Here is a 12,665-nt window from a genome sequence, read left to right as displayed (position 1 = left end):
TCTGCCTTTTGCTTGAGTTCATTGACAATGTGTGTGGATAAATGTTGGAACTCTTCACTGACCTGTCATGGTATATAATATTTTCAAATCAAGCCTTTTTCAAAAATTATTTTTGGGTGTAGAGATCTGTATAAAGATCTATATAATTTGACCTAAACAAAAAAATATCTAAGAGAGATATGTAAGGAATGATGTACATTCAGATTTTCCTGCTTCATTTTTCCTTAGTTTGACTGTAGTACTTCACAAGGTGGTCCTAGGCATTTATCCTAATTCTATCACTCAAATATATTTCAAATCATGTTCGTACTTTCATGCACATGTCCTCTTGCTCACTCTTACTCTCACACTACTCTGAAAAAACATTTCTTATTTTTATTTTTTTAAGATTTTTTTATTTTTTGATTTTAGAGAAAGTGCAAGCAGGGAGAGGCACAAAAGGGGAGGGAGGGAGAAAACCCTGAGCAGACTCCACACTGAGCCCTACATGGGGCTCAATCTCACAACACTGAGATCATGACCTGAGCTGAAACCAAGAGTCAATGATTAACCGACTGAGCCACTGAGGCACCCCTGAAAAACGAATCTTTTAAATGTCAGTTTAGTATATCAGTGTCAGAATCTTCTCCTTTTGTCAGACCATGTTTAAAAGGTAGTTAATTCAGTGAAGAACTTTTATTTAATATAGTCCATTGATATAGTTCATTGACTGCATTTTGGAAGTAGGATTCTTACACATTCAGTGATACATTTCATTATCATTTTCTATCATAAAACTACACTTGGTAACTGTAGAAAATTTAGTAAATGCATAAAAGCACAAAGAGGAAAATAAAATCACTCACCAGCCCACTACTTAGAATAAATCACTGGTAAATATTGTGGGTGATTGTTACTTTGTTTTAAATTTTGAAGCCATACTATACTTACTTCCTTGTTGGTATGCCCAGTTATGAAACAAAAAAGACCAAAGACACTGTAAGTTGTTTATCTGTAGTTATTTTAGTCTTTAAAACTAAGAATAGAATGATACCTATATTGCTTTCCATTTCTGAACAACAGTTGCCCTAAAACTTGGTGATTTCAAACAACTTATCTCAGAGTTTCTGTGACCAAGAATTTGGAAAAAAAAAAAAAAAGAAGAAGAAGAAGAAGAAAAAGAAAAGAATTTGGGCAAGCCTTAGCGGGGTCCTCTGCTTCAGGATCTCTTACAAGACTGCAATCAAAGTTTCCACTGAGGTCTCAATAATATGTGTCACAGTTCGTTTGGGGTATGATCCGCTTTCAAGTTCACTCGTTGGTTGGTTGTCAAGATTCCATCCCTCATGGGCTTTGGACTAAGGGCCTCACTTCCTTGCTAGCTGTTGGCTAGAGACCACCCTCAATTCTTTGCCACATGGACCCCTCCAATATAACAGCTTGCTTCATCAAAGTACGCAAGCTAAAAAAGACAATACAGTCCAACAAGGTGAAGTCACAGTCTTCAAAACCTAAACACAGAAATGACATCCTATCACTTTTGCCATCTTCTATTAGAAGCAAATCACTAGGTCTAGCCCACACTCAAGGGCATGACCACTAGGAGGTAGAGAGCACTGAAGGCCATCTTTGAAGGCTACCTACCACAATATTAAATCATAAAAGCTATATTTTAATCCCTTAACTTCTTTATGTAATGAGGAAAGTTTTTTAAAAGCTCTGAAATATCTCAAAATCCTTTTTATCACGCATGAATGGAATGACACATCAAAATCCAATTACTGGTTCAGCATAATCAAGATTGGAAAGGGAATGCTTCTTCAAAACTTCACTTTGCTAAAAAGCTATTTGTAATATTGGGAAGTGAACAACACAGTCAACCAAGCAAAGACTGTCTATTCCAGGCCACAGGAGTGTTGTCTGACATTTGCAACAACAACAAAAACAGTACAATGAGCATCAGTGGCTCCCTAACAAGGACAATAGAGCCACAGGGAAGTTAATGGGCATTTTTCAAATAGGATGAGACTATTGAATAGATGAAGACTCTAGGCTGGGAATTCACTAGAACCTACCTCACTCCTTAGTTAAATATTGCCTTGCCTCAACTTCCTTCTTCTTAACTCCACTTCCTCTGTAACCCTAGAAGCTCAAGGGTGCTGTTATATGGAAACATTAGATGCTCTCTATTGGAGAACACCTAATATTCATGGCTGGGAATATGTACTTGTCACTGGCACCTAAAAGGCTCCTCTGCTGGACTGGGAGCTCCAAGGAATTAACCTAGCTGGTCAGAGTTAGTATCTCATTCAAAATTTTTCCCAAGGGATCTCACATTAGCAGTGCATGAATTTTAAAAGGCCTGTACTCTTTTGTGAAGCAGGGGGAAAAAAGTTTGGCAATAGATGAAACATGTTTTTATGGGCCCTCCCTCCTTGTACACACCTCTCAGTGTGGTTTGACATTTGGTTGGTGCCAGTAAGATCACTTTCTTAGTCAAAGGAATGGCTTCATAGCATTCTCTAGAAAACCAAAGTACACAAAACACCTCATGAGCAGGCATGAGGTGTTTTGTGAACCTCAAAGGAAAGTTTATCTAAAAAATATTATATATAAGGAAGCAAAACTATTTAGAGTTTATTTGCAGTCGGCATGAGCTAGCTTGCCTCTGAGTTATTGTTAAAACAACCCAGAAACAATCAAGATAGCACTTTTCATACTGTATACATAGAACAGTTTTCAGGGGACAGGGAAGTTCTCCAGTTTTTATTACTGCTAGAGAAAAGCTAAAAGAATACTGAGCCATTTGGAGGTTTGACTACTCCTACCTTCATTATATGTTGGCAGACAGTGATAAGATGAAAGGAATGGGGAGTGATTCTTGCAGGTCTCTGTGCTAGGAATCATGTTTTCTTAATTTTTACCCAACTGTTGAAATTGCAATTGTCCTGGGGCACGTGGGTGGCTCCAGTAAGCATCTAACTCTTGATTTTGGCTCAGGTCATGATCCCAGGGTCTTGGGATGGAATCCTATGTCAGGCTCTCTGCTCAGGGGGGAGCCTGCTTCCCCCTCTCCTTCTGTAGCTCCCTCTCTGCTCCCCGTTTGTGCATGCTCTTGCTCTCTCTCTGGCAAATAAATAAATAAATAAAAATCTTAAAAAGAAAAAGAAATAGTTATCCTAAATTGCTGGTAAGGTATTTGATGAAGCTGAATCTCTGAGAATTGCATCTTAAAAGTCACCTAGTTAATAAGTAGAGGAACCCATATTTACTAGCTAGTTCTTGCTCAACCCAAAGCCTATTGTCTTTCTATGCTATTTGTGAGCTGTTATTTTTCAGTTATTTTTTGTGTCCTGGCCCACATTTTATTAATCAGTTTCTTGCTTATCTGTTCCTAATTTGAGTGCTTTAGCAACTTAAAAAAAAAACATAAAAAAATATCCTTCTCCATCCTGCTTCTCTTGCCAACAAAAAGGTGAAATAAAGCACATATTTTTAAAAATAGAATTCGCTTCGTTTCTACAGACATTACTTACCTGAGAGCTAAGTGTGGGAAAAGATTAGAAAGAGATAGGCAGATGGGTTTAAAATGACAATTGGAAAGCAACAGAAATGTGATTCTTTTACATTGTGACATATATTCAAAATGCACAATTGGTTTGTGATGTTTTACAAGGAAATCCTTAGCTTTAAAGGATAATATGTAAACATTGTTTAGGATTAAGCTGATTTATGGCTCCAACTGGAAGGAGGAGTCCATCTTTCTTGCCAAGAATCAGTGATCTTGGCTTGTAGTTAGTTGCTTCTTATCTCTCGTATGTGGTGCTTATGTCTCTTAAGACCAAGGATGGCCTTTGCAGAGAAGTGCCATTTCTTCCCCACTGCCAGATAGAAGGCTGTTCCAAAGCTAGACATAGAACTATAAATGCCAGAACTACATTATGCAATGTGTACCTACCAACAGATTTGTGGGAAAATAAAGGAAATATGACCACCTGATTCTTTTCTTTCCAGTGGGCTCTTCATGGAGCCAAAAGGACCCTGAGATCAAGACCTGAGCCCAAATCAAGAGCTGGATGCTCAACCCAGCCACCCAGGTGCCCTAATCACCTGGTTCTAGAACACGTTTGAAAAAGCAAAATAAAGCTTATCTACTTTCTGCTGAGCTCAAAATATTGCAAAGACCTGCTTTTATTTTTGTTAATTTCTTTCCTTTCATGATCTTCCTCTTAGATAGATACTTTAGAGTGATTAGCCATCTGGTCACCCATGTTAACTGACCTGAACAATGGTTACCAAGCATTTTCTTGATGGTAAGAAAAACCTCTTCCTTCTCATACAATGCTACACAGAGGGAGTCTCTTTTAGTTTTTAAACATAAGATTCTTCAGTCATCCTGTCTCAAATCTTGAGTTTCTAAATCAAGAAATATTTTTAAAATATATGGTTTAAAAAAATCATGTTGCCTGTGACCACTACCCCCCCCAAAAACACACACACACACACACACACACACACACACACACACACACAAATAAGTAAATGGTAAAGATTTAGATGAGTACAAAAACAATCTGGGTATATTAGATTTGCAATATACAAATAAAAGCTGAATTTTAACAAATTTTATAAATTTGGGAATGAGGAAACCAAATGCAAAATACAAGGAATTTATCCACGGCATATCTAAGAACAAAAAGTGATTGTAGTTGACAGCTCAGTGGGAGTCAGTTTTGATGTGTCAAAGGATCTTGAGCTTTATTACTAGAAATACAATGCCCAGCACAAGGGAAGAGAAAATCCTGTTCCACCGTGATACCTCATCATAAGATGAGGGCACTGGCTGATTTCTACAGGTGAGAGGCCAAGATGCAGCTCAGAACTATATTGGAAATGGGTATAATAATATGAAAGAACAAGATTTCATGTTGTATGTTTAATATAAATGCCTACAGTTTTTTATTCCAAAGAAATTTATTTTCATAAGAGAATCTGCACAGTTTATATACTGCTTACTTTAATTATTTTTTAAAAGATTTTATTAAATTTATTTATTTGAGAGAGAGAAAGAGGAACACTAGCAGGGAGGGAGGAGGGGCAGAGGGAGAGGGAGAAGCAGGTTCCCCACTGAGCAGGAGCCCGATGTAGGATTCTATCCCAGGATCATGACTTGAGCCTGAGGCAGGTGCTTAACCAACTGAGCCGCCCTAGCACGCCTTACTTTAATTATAACAGACCAGTGAAATCATAGTTAATAGGTACCTTATCACAGCTTTGGTGAAAAAATTCACTTAGACTATTAAATGGACTAACAATTATTTTCCAACAACTAACATTCTCTATAATGAACATAATCTCTCTCAAGATTAAAGTTACTGTAGTTGAGAAATAACTACTAAAACCTGTGAATACCTTAGAAATGCTCTTTGGACTTTTGAGACAACAGGCTCAGGAGCCCATCTTCATGACTAGCTATAGATGATGTGTGCAGTAATCAGGGGCCAAGCCTTCTCTGACCACTTTAAACATTCTCTAACTGATATTCCCTTTCATCTCCCAGGAAAAGGGTAACAACAATTTTAGTGAAAACAGTCACCTCTAAATTTTTGTTAACACTACTTAGAATTGTGGCTGATTACAAACACGACTCTAACTAGGCTGAACATTATTTGGGGCTTCTAAGAGCTATAATAATAATGGTTTCCCTGTAAGGCAGATAATAATCTCTCGTTTTGGAGATGAGAAAACAGACAGGTTAAAGAAACTGCCAAGGGCACAAAGTAACAAAACTAAACCCAAGTCTGTCTGACTTTAGTGCTTCTATAGCTTGCTTTAAATATCTGAAGGACCACCAATGGGTAGGAGACAGATTTTTATTTCATTATGAGAAAGAGTTTTTATTCATTATAGCTGTTCTAAGGTAGCTGCCTTGAGAATAGAGTTGTTATGTGAAATATAGGACATCAGGTAAATTTGCATTTATTTATTGTTTAAAGATTTATTTGAGAGAGAGAGAGAGAGAGCACGAGCAGGGGGAGGGGCAGAAGGAGAGGGAGAAGCAGGCTCCATCCCAGAACCCTGGGATTATAACTTGAGCCAAAGGTAGATGCTTAACCGACTGAGCCACCTAGGTGCCCCTAAATTTGAATTTCAGATAATGATGAAAATTGTTAGTCAAAGTCCCAAACATGGCATAGGATATTCTTTTATTGAATATTATTCATTGTTTATCTGAAATTCAAATTTAACCGGGCATCCCATATTCTTCTTAGCTGAATCTGGCTTCCCTCCTTGGGAAAGTTTGTATTTCCAGGTGCTGGTGATTAAAAACACTTTCAATCACATTGCAGATGTGGTATTGAGTACCTGAAGGTCAGAAGGTACAGAGGTGGGGTGATACCAGAGTATCCAGATTACCAGAGTGGAATCCAGATTTCATCACCTTCATGGGCTAGGGGCTGGGGAGGAACCAAAGGACTCTACAGTTCATGGCTTTGAGGGATGATAGCATTGTTTTTTTTTTGTTTGTTTGTTTTTTGTTTGCTTTTTTGAGGTTATTTATTTACTTAGCACAAGCAGGAAGGGGGGAGGGAAAGAGAATCTGAAGCAGACTCAGTGCTGAGATTGAAAACCAGCATGGGGCTCTCTTTCATGACCCTGAGATCAGACCTGAGCCAAAACCAAGAGTCAACTACTTAACTGACTGCACCGCCAACATGCCCCTAGAAACAATGGCTTTTTATTGTCTTTCCATTTTCTCTGTTTCTTATTGATTTGGCAGGAAGGATCATCTCACTGCCATCCAGCTAATGGTAGGTACAGGGGACTATGGAGAATGCAAAAGAGAACAACATTTTGCTCCATATTAATATTGCTTGAACTGTATTGGTGGTGGAGATCCTTGGAAATATATTTAGATGGGGGGTTGTGTTCCTACCAAGAATTCTAGAATTTTCATCACCCAACCTGCAGTATATCCAGTATATTTGTTGTCTTGTCCCAGCAAAGAATAAGCACTGGGAATATTCTTCTTAGAGATGGGGATTAGAATAAATAATTGCTGGCAGACTTTTCAAGTCACATAAGAAGATAAGTTAAAAGTTGACCCTATCTTGAAGTTGATGAAACCATTGCTTTGGAAATATTTCTTGATGTTTTGAATGAAACTCTTTAGAATCTTCCTTACTGGACATCTTCTCGCCCATGTTATTAACAACCGGTCACATGAAATCTATAAGTAGCTTCATGCTGATAATTGACAAATAATGAAAGTTCAACTGAGGCCCCTTTCAAAGTTAGTTCTCCCACGCGGTGTAATCTGTTTACTGGAAACTGTTGTTAAGACTATAAAAACAATGTCTGTGTGGCTGCCAGAACAGAATGCAGGCTGCCCACGGCACGGAAACTTGCTCGATGGTAGCAAAATTTCTATAGATGTATTTTTAGGTTATAATTATGAGAACTACTTGAAAACAGTCCTAGGGAGGCAGAAACCAGAGCCATAATGTCTTGGGGGGAACATATATACAAGAAAAATGCCCAGTTTTATGAAATGCTGTCTTTATTTTGACTGGTGGAAACCTGCCTTACCTCAAAATAAGTTTCTGTTAAGGTACCCTACCAAAACTAAAACTGAAAAAAGGCTGACAACACAAGAGAGAACTTTTTAAAAAAATATAATTTCAGAGTGGGGAAAGCCTTTCTAAGCAAAACACAAAATATAGGAGTCATGAAAGGAAAGGTGAATAAATGCCCACCCATCAAAAAACTACCACAAAGTCAAAAGACAAACTGGGGAAAATATTATGGCAAAGGATAAACTTTTCTCTCTCTCTTTTTTTTTTTTTTTTAAAGATTGTACTTATTTGAGAGAGAGAGAGAGAGCACAAATGGGGGAGGGACGGAGGGACAAGCTGACTTCCCGCTGAGCTTGGAACCCCACGTGACTTGGGGCTGATCCCAGGACCCTGAGATCATGACCTGAGCCAAAATCAAGAGTGGCACTTAACCGACGGAGGCAGCCAGGCGCACCTAAAATTTTCTTAACAGACGTGAAAATACAATTCCCATTAGAAGAATATAAATGTCCAACTCTACTCAAATTTAAGAGTTATGAGATCACATTCTCCCTAGTAGTCTGGCAAATACAGAAAAGTCTGATTGTGCACAGTGTTGGCGAGAACGTGGTGGACTGCCGAGAGAGTAGAAATTGAATGGCCTCTTTAGGAGACAATTTGGCAGTGTGTATCAGAGCCTTAAATGCACGTACACTTCGAGACTAGTTCTGGAAATGTATCCAACAAGAATGTGTGCTACATGAGAAATTTTCCAGGAAAAATACTAACCAAACCTACTTTGCTTTGCAGCCAAAGACCCAAGTGGTGAATTAGCTTTGCCTGGAAGAGGGAGGGGAGGGAAACACAGAGAGAAGATATCCTTGGTTTCAAGCCTGCCAGGATGCTGGTCAAGCTGAGCTGGGCTCCAGAGTGAGTGTACAGTTAGTAAACTGAGTCACCACAGAGAGAGCTGATGCACCAAGGGGTTAACTGGGGATGCTACCTTGCTCTATGGGGAGAGAGGACCCAAATGTATACTAACTCCCCTCGAAACGAGTGGCATTTGAGACACTCCAGAATTCTTTCCCTTTGGATCCAGCTCAATATACAGAGCGTAGTTTTTGCTCTTTCCCCTTTGGGCCCTACATTCTTTATTCCTCCAGGGTGACAGGGCCTTCCCTCCTTCCTGGGACTGTGGTTCCCTTCATATGTAATGTACAGCTCTCTGGGAGCATTTCCAGGTTCCCAATTCTCTGGATTCCCCCATCCTCAGCAAGATGCTGGGCCTCATGCATTGCCGGGCAGGGTGGGACTCCCCTGCCTCTCGCTCTGGAATTCTTAGGCTTTTGCTGTCTGTTTCCGAGGAGAGTTTCCCTTTAATCTCACATTTGTCTTAGCCCAAGACAAATGGGTACCGCAGACACTTGGAATAAAGCCACTGTTGATGTGTCTATTAAATACTAGGCCCCAAGAGGCCCGCAGGGGATCAACCCTCACTCCGCTGCCTCTTCTCTCTTCGACTTTGTCCGTCTTTAGATTTATTACTTGAACAATTTAATTTTTAATAGGCAATACATTTACTTGATTCAAAAGTCAAAACTATTAAAAAGGTGTCACCAGAGGTCTGGGTCCCACTTCCCTCCACCCCATGTTTTATTAGTTTCCTACTTATTCTTCTACTGGTTCTTGGTCTAAATAGATGTGTGTGTAAAATACATATACACATGAGCACACATACATACACACATACAAAAATGTGTACGCACAAATAAAGCAAGAAATAAGAGATTATACTAAGTTTTATTCTTCCTTAGCCAAAAATACTTGCATATTGTAGAAACTCTACTATACCTTGTTTTTTTCTAATCTAAAAATATCTGGTTATATATAATTTTTATTATTTACTTATTTTTAAAAAGATTTTACCCATTTATTCATGAGAAACACAGAGAGAGAGGCAGTGACATAGGCAGAGGGAGAAGCAGGCTCCCTGCAAAGAGCCTGATATGGGACTCGATCCCAGGACCCCGGGATCACGCCCTGAGCCAAAAGCAGACACTCAACCACTGAGCCACCCAGGTGCCCCTATAGTTTTTAATTGTGGCAACATACATGTAACATAAAATTTACCATTTTAACCCTGTAAGTGGCATCATATAAGAGTTATCTTTATATGACTAGGTTATTTCCCTAGCATAAGGTCCTCAAGGATCACCCATGCTGTCATTTGTGTCAGAATTTCCTTTGTTTTTATGGCTGAACAATATTCTACTGCATGTATGGACCACATTTTGTTTATCATTCAGCCATCAATGGATATCTAGATTGCTTCCACCTTTGGGTTGTTTTAAATAATGCTGCTATGAACATGGATGTACAAATATCTCTCCAAGACCCTGCTTTCAATTTTTTTAAAAATATATAGTCAGAAGTGGAATTGCTGGATCATACAGTAGTTCTAGTTTTAATTTTTTGAGAGACTTTCATACTGTTCTCCATAGCAGCTGTGCCTTTTGCATTCCTGCCTACAGTGCACAAGAGTTATGATTTCTCTACATCTTTACCAACACTTTTCTTTTTTTTTTTTTGTTTGTGATAGTAACTATCCTAATGGGTGAGAAGTGGTATTTCATTATAATTTTGATTTGCATTTCCCTAGTGATTAGTGACCATCTTTTCAGGTGCTTGTTGGCCATTTTGTCTCAGCTTTTGACTATTCTAGATCTTGAATATTTACCAGCTTTAATAGCATCAGAAACATTGGGGTCTCCTTCTCTGAGCCACATCTTTCTCTGTAGTAGTGGGATGTCACATAATGTTTCATTTCTCTACTCCTTTCAGCTGAATGTTTAAAATCTTCATCTTGGGGGCCCCTGGGTGGCTCAGTCAGTTAAGCATCTGTTTTCAGCTCAGTTCATGATCCTGGGATCCTGGGATCAAGCCACACATCAGGCTCCCTTCTCAATAGGGAGTATGCTTCTCCTTCTCCCCCTCCCTTGTGGGCTCTCTCTTTCAAAGTAAATAAATAAAAATCTTCATCTGCTTCTGAGGTTAGTTCTTGCCCTAGTTATAATGACACTGCTGAATCACAGTGTCTTCATTGCTTTAACTCTTTGCATTCCATTAGACACACTCCTCCAGATTCTGCATGATGTGAGCACCATAGAAGGAGAGATGAAATCAACAAATTTGGGGTTTGCTGAAAACCTCTGTTGTTTGAACAAACCCTGTGGACTGCAGAGACTTTTTGCTCCTGAGGCCCAGACCTCTTGTTTTTCTGCTGCTTCCTGCCTGCCAGGTCTCACCTGTACCTGGCCCATTCCCTTGGAGATAATCAGTATTTCCATCTTCCCCAACTCTCAAATAGGAATCTCACCTAATAACGCTTGAAATAATATGTGCTGATATTCTCCATCTTTCTCTCTCAGATCGGCCTGAATCAGTGGTTCTCAGTTTTGGCAGCACATTGGAATCAGCTGGAGAGATTTTTAAACAACTGATGCCTGGCTGCCACCCCCAGAGTCTTCTACTTAACTGGCTCAGTTGCAGCCTGGGTATTGGGATGCTGATGTGCAGACTCCAGGTTGAGAACCACTGACCTAAATTTTATAAAAAGTTAATTAATCTTATTAATGAACATTATTAATAAGGCTTAATAGCTCTCTGTCTCTTGGTAGTATCCTGGATTAGGCTCTCCCTGAGCAAATTGTCATGGTTAGCTCTCTGAGGTTTTATCCTCTGTTAATTATCTTTTGCATCCCAGGCTTCCTCTATGACCTAATCACAAGCTCTCTTTCCTAAATCCACTCGTGAAAGGAGTATACCTCTTTCTAACTTCTTGTATCTCTCTAGCCTGTCAGGACAGAGTAGAAGAAATTCCCTTCTCTACCCCACCCAGGAACCCCTGCTACAGACAGGAAGACACCAGTAGCAAGTATTAGGTTTAAGACTTGTTGGAAAACCTTGGGAGCCTGATTTCTATGATTCTAGAATTCTCCTAAAAGCTACTTATTTCTGACTATATCTACCTGGCATCTGCTGTGGTAGAGATACATATGTAAGGCAAGAACAAGATACAAAAGCAAGGAACTTCTAACAGGAAAATGGTAGAAATAATACAAGACTGGGAATCTGAATGCTTTGAAATTAAGTCAGCTTACCTCTCTTTGGAAACTTCAGGATTTTTTTTTTGTTATTAGGTCAAGTCATGTGATTGCTTTCAAGATGTATCACCTCTAGAATCTGTGACTGCTGTAACATTCATTCCTTAAAGTCAAGGTGTCATTGGAAGTCATCCAGGTATTCTACTATGAAGAAGTAAGCACATTACTCAGTTTTCCTTGATATTAGAGTGTGTGTCACCTGCATATTGGTAAGAGTCAGGGGGAAGACCTTTACTTCAATGCCTTCTCCTCTGCAGTCAAGTGAGCTGCTTTATGGAAGTTGTCCTTGCTTTAATTCCCCACAGCAGCACTGTTTTCATGTCATTTGAGCCCTATGAGGACAGAAGGTGTCATGATAGACAAGCCTCCAGGCAATGAGTCATTGGGCCAGTCCTCTCTCAAGAGTCAGAGGTCAATGCGTTCAGCAAAAATCTGCAATCAAATAGGATGCAACTAATGTGCTAACTGGGGCCCTTCCTGTCCCTAGAAGGGATAAAGGATTGTGTCATTGACAATATCTGCCATGCCTTTGTAAGACCCTTGTCATAGGCCGCTTGGGCTGCAGTACCAAGTTACCATAAACTTGGTGTCTTAAACAGCAGATGCTTCTTTCTCACAATTCTGAAGGCCAGGAAGGGTTCTTGATGAGGGCCTGTTTCTAGTATACAAACAGCAGTATCCCTGTGTCTTTGCCTGGTGGAGAGCAGAGAAGCAACCTCTCTCATGCCTGTTCTAAGAAGGGCACTAATCTCTATAGTCAGGTTGCATGCCTCTCATGACCTAATTACCTCCCAAAGGCCCCATCTCCTAATACCACAAATAAAGAACTCAAATCATCAAGACCTGTTTAATTATGTTTACTTGTTGATTGACAAAGTCCAAAAAGTATACCTATCGATTTTATAAATATTTTTAGCCGAAATTAACCAGAAAACACAATATATTCAGGTACTTTGTACCCTGGGAA

The sequence above is a fragment of the Vulpes vulpes genome, chromosome 1, assembly GCF_048418805.1.
Source record: "Vulpes vulpes isolate BD-2025 chromosome 1, VulVul3, whole genome shotgun sequence".
NCBI lineage: Eukaryota > Metazoa > Chordata > Mammalia > Carnivora > Canidae > Vulpes > Vulpes vulpes.
This window is presented reverse-complemented; position numbering follows the sequence as displayed.